The sequence below is a fragment of the Tyto alba genome, unplaced genomic scaffold (assembly GCF_018691265.1).
Source record: "Tyto alba isolate M040663 unplaced genomic scaffold, T.alba_DEE_v4.0 Super-Scaffold_47, whole genome shotgun sequence".
Lineage (NCBI taxonomy): Eukaryota > Metazoa > Chordata > Aves > Strigiformes > Tytonidae > Tyto > Tyto alba.
In genome coordinates this window covers 25,709,158-25,714,653 of record NW_024881323.1, presented here as the reverse complement: position 1 = coordinate 25,714,653, position 5,496 = coordinate 25,709,158, and positions in this window count along the sequence as shown.

The following is a 5,496-nucleotide window of genomic DNA, read 5'->3' as shown; positions in this document are numbered from 1 at the left end:
ATTTCCTTTCTAGTATGCAGCACTAAGTCCAAATGCAATTTTAACATATTTTTAGTACTTGATATCATCATAGCCATGGTAGCTGGTTGCTATTTACATGTATTGAAGGAAATTGTATCAACAGATCACATGGGAACACATAGTATAATGGCAACTCCTATCATCAGAAAATGAGGCTCAAGCCATCTGTAGTCACTTTGTTTGCCATCTAACCCTTACTACTCATGCTCTGTTAACTACCAGGAAAGTAACAGTGCTCAACAGAGCAGGCCCTATTGAGAATCCTATTTAAAAAATCAAGCCACACGCTCACAGCTCTGCGGGGCTTCACACAATACCTATCACCGTGCCAAGAGTGAAGAAACAAAGCAATGTGGAAAAAAAGAGTGGTCACCAGATTCTGCCTCCCAGTAGAAATGAAGTTCTTGTGAAGCACAGAAATGTTCTGACCATAAAGTGGATGCTGTCGTCACTGTCTGCAAATGTGAAAGATAAAAATAATTGCAACTGTTCTTGCCATCCCTCAAAATGCCTTTAAGAACCTTTTTTTCCTTTCAATTTTTAGATTATTGAAAGTTTCCCCTTAGCTGAAGGCGAAGAGGAATAAGCAAGGATAATTTCTTTTTTTTTTTTTTTTAATTAATTTGGCGTGTACTGTCTCTCATATTTTTCTATAAACAGGGAATTGTTTTTCTGAGCCAATTCACTGCTGGGTAATAGCCCATGGTTTACCTACAAAGGCAAAATAGACAGCTATTAGCAATAAGTGGCTCATATATTATAAAACAGTCCCATTAAAAAGAAGCAGCTCTATCGACTCATGCAACAGGATGATGAAACAATATTTTCAGTGAACTGTCTGAATTTTGCAATGTGGAGCAAGCCTTGCACAGCCCACCCATACTGCCAGCTCAGTCTGGCACTTCATTCGTCTTTGTACTGGGACCTCTCACAGCTGCCATTTCCCAGTACAGAGCAGCCAGGGAGGCGAGTATTCTTCCCTTTCCTCCTCTGACCACTGAGATGATGCGTGGCTGCAGGTCTCTCAAAACCAAACAGAACAGCCATGAGTTGTCTAGAAAGAACTCTAGAGTTTCAGTCGTGAAACTCCAAAACAGCCTGTCTTTTCACACACTCCCTGCAGCTAGAGATGAGGCAGGCTGTAGGTGCCTGTAGAGTCCATATCCATGCAAGCCGGGAGGAGATGCTCTTTGCCACATAATTCCCTCTGTAGGAGAGCAGCAGTCCTACAGTCATTGCCTACAGTCTAGCATGGAAAACACTGCACAGTGTGTCCTGTGGTTCTTTCAGAACTATTTCCAAGTAAGTGCTATCCTGAGCACTCCCAAAAATGTTTGAAGAATCTAAACATGATGATCTTCCTCAGGTAGAAACCTGTAGTATAAGGGACTGAAGGCTTTAGGATTCCACAAAAAAAGGCATCATTATCAAACCATAAAAATTCTTGCAGAAGGTTTTGAATGGAAGCAGTGTTGCTGAGGCTGCCTCAGGATTTCCAGGTCATTCAACTAGGAACAAGAAGGGCAGACTTCAAATAGTTTCTTAAGGAAAACAGTCATTAGCACCCATTTTTCGGTGCTATCATTACATTTCTGTGCAACCATTTTTCAGACCCATGCATGTTCTACTCTTTCTAGTTGGTGCTGGGAGTGCTAAATACAGAGAATTTAATGCTGCCTATCCCTATGGCACATAGGAAATCCAAAAATCGACATTATGTGAATAATCTTATCAGCCCCTGTTAAAATGCATTGTTAGATCTTCATGCGCTAAGGTACTTATCTCAGCACATCTCACTGAGGTACTGCTTTTCAGCACGTGTCATGATTTCCAAGGCATGTGTGAGTAAACAGTAAAAAAACCTTTAATAGGGGGAGGGGAAGGGTAGGTCATGTAATTAGATGAAAATAGGTCGCATGACTGGGATTTTCCTTGTGATGAAATACTTGTTGTTGCCAACTGATTCAAATTCAGGAGGGAGAGAGGAGGAAGGGATGTAACTGTATTGTCCTTTCTTCAGGCTATTTCTTGTTTCTCATTGTCTCTCGACCTCAAATATCTCATTCTACAAATAAGTCACAGACTCCTGCTGCTGCTGCTTCTGTTACTGTGAGAAGCATTGCTTTTTTAAAGTAAATTACTGATAGACTAGGACTGCATATTGGCCCTAAGAGAAATCATTTGCTTCCTTTAGAGTTTTCCTCCTTAGGAAGAAGAATTTTATTTAGGTGTACTGTAATTTTCCAGTGTAACTACATTTGGATTTCAAAATCGTCTTCAAACCAAAAAATGGCCCATGCATGATATCTGTACTTGGCCCAACTTGCACTACTTTAATGTGCATTGTAGAGCAGCCCTCACTCACATTATGCAAATTTGTTGGAACAGATCCAGTCTTGTATCTTTTTAAGGCAACACCCCAATATTTACAAGAAAGCCTTCAAACACTAATTAAATTAGTGCTAATCCATCACTTCAAGTGAATAGTTTCATAAGCAGAACCTGATGTGGAGAAGGCATTTTAACGAAGACCTGACTCCAAGCACTGAGTAAGGAAGGCATACAGAATACTGAATAGCTTCCCAGTGACTGTATGAACAGGAATCCTTGGAGACAACAGGATATGTTAATGTAATTAAAGACAACATCGTAATACATAGGTACTAAAAGCCCAAATCACAAAGTACAGGCAGCCTTACTTCTGGGATTTGAAGCACTGACTTTACGATCTTAATAAACAGTGCTCATCAGAAAAGTAGCAACAGAGCTGCATTGCCCTCTGAATATTAGGCTATTTTCTTCCATAACAAAATCACAGCAAAACAGGGAAAAGCCTTTTGATAGACTTAGCTAGAGCATAGTCAGATTTTTATATTCTCACAACTCTTGCACAGAAATTCTTGTACAGATTTGTTATTGATCTTCTAATCTTGGAGGTATGCATTATATTACTATTATAATTAGCGTTTAAAGCACATGAGGTACCCTTCTACTTGGTTGTACACGGGTCCTGATATCATGAAGCTTCTGTATATGCTTCATTTCTACTATATGTCTGTATTTCCATAAACCAGAGCCACTGAGTAGACAGACAGACTTGCTCCCCTTTCTTCCACCTCCCAGGTACATTGTACTTACCTACAGGGAATACCAGCGTAAGAGCAGCCCCGCTCTCCAGGCGCTGCTCTTCTGACCCGTGCTTTGACAGGACATGGCTGGGGCATAAGTGTGCTTAATTTCCTTCCCACTATTGCAGTGTAGCCTGACAGAGGAATTTAATTTCCAGTAGATTTGACACCTATGTAGACTAGTAAAATGCTTTGAGACATTCTTCACTTGAAAAAAATTGAAAAAAAAAATGCTAAAAAAGAGAAAAAGATCTTACTGTTGTGATTTGACACCAACATGACTTCATTTCAAGCTACCTATCTCATATTTTTTCAATAAAAGACATACTGAAAGAATTCCATAACTGGCTGTTATGACTTTCCTGTTACTTCCATATCTTAATATCCTGGTGTAAATTTCATGTCTTTGATTCTTACAGTACTGTGGTTCAGAAACTGGAAAGCAGCATGACGCTGCCTAATTCCTTTTCATGACACTGACATACTGATATTACTGGTTTTTCCCTTCCAGGTGGGTTAGAAAGAGAGGCTGGAAATATGTTTTAATAGCAGTTTTTCATTCCCAGAAATTAATCTTTTCCATGCTGGCTGGGTAATTTAATTTGTTGTTGACCTAGTTCCAGTTATGAAAGATTAGACTATTCATTATCACAGAAGTTTCATCATTTGGCCCTTAAAATAATCAGACTTTTTGAAAATATATGCTATAGATTATTAATAAATGTTACAATATTTTGCTCACTGAGTTCTTTGTTTCATATGAAAATATTTTGTTTGTACACAGCGTTGATGATGATTCTTTTCTAATTGTAAAGTGTAATTACCACCAGGAAGGGTGACACTAAAATTTAGCCATGAACTAGTATTTGATCAGCATGGCACATGATGTTGTTGTCAGATACCATAGCTTCACTGCATTAATGTTTCCCTCCAGCAATATCGAGGCAGAAGCATCCACTGTAATTAGAGGTTTGAAACCTGTGTTGTGTAATTGGTTCTGCTACACTGCGCAGAATGAGTGTCCCTTTTAAAAAGTGGAAGAAGACAGAAAAACAGGTTATCTGAGTGATTCTTGCTAGCTCCCTGCCTGTCCTGCCACCCCCTCTAGGTGACAGATTCTTGCTTGCTTGGTCTCACTTTGGCAGTCCTGGGAGGAACAATCAATTCTCTCAAACCTTCTTGGCAATCTGTCCGACTCCTAAGAGGTTTCGGGGAGGAGCTGGATCCAGATGACCTTGGACAAGAGGTTGCAGCTGTAAGGGTGATGGCTATGACTTTTTTGGTTCTACGTATTATGGGAATTTGCCCCAGTTCCATCAATGCACAACAAATTTCCTAACAGCTGAGCCAGCATAAACCTCTGGTGTAGGTAAGGAAAACTGAATTGTTACCAGTTATAAATTCCAGTGCACTTAAGGCAAGTTCAGCTTTTTCTACCTACATTTGAGATTTGGATGCAGGTCCAAGGTATTGTTGCTTGGCCAGAAGTTTGGTGGAATCTTGGACAAATTCCCAAAGTGCTTCTGGGAGGTTTCTAGGGTGGCCAGATCCGCAGAGCAGCATTGCTGGAGCTGCTCAGTGATTAATGATGAAGTCTGTAATAACATGTTCACTATAAATATTTCTGCTGTCTTCCTTTCTAAGCATGTATTTAGAAACAATCCATTGAGACCTTTGTGCCATCCATACCCACCAGAGTCCTTTGTCCTTCTGTTTGGCTGCCGTAGGGAACTATGTGAGTGTGGGAGAAAACCAGCTTTATTTAATAGTGAAGCTAGCTCAGCCTGGGAAAAAAGCAAAACATCTCGGAGGAATTTGAGGGAATAAAACTGAAAACACTACAGCTATAGCTTTTGGATTTAAATGAGAGAGAAACTCCTCATGGGTTTTATTGGTAAGAATCGTTTAGGGACATCTTTTTTGCAGTCCAGAGTCCTTATCTGCTGCTAAGTGAGTACACAGTACATTAGTTGAGATTTCAGACATTTTATGCAATTAATTGCTTTTAGGAGACTGATATTCAGAGCTGAAGGCCTCCTGTGTGTGTTGTATTTCCAACTATTCTTGTTTTAACCCACGTCCAACAGTATTTTTGTAGTCTCAACTAATGGGTGTGTATTCTTACTAGAATCTGAATTTTTTAATATAAAAATTTCTGTGGTTATGGAGAAACAAACATTTTAAGAAGCTTGAAGACTCAGAAACTACAAGTTAAATATAAAAAGCCTCATCTCCACTAGATTTGCTTGATTGCTTTTACCACTTATTCATTGTATTTGAATATTTCAGGGTCAGTATTTATTGTCCATTACAGTGTACACAGATATTACTTGTTTATGTCTATAAC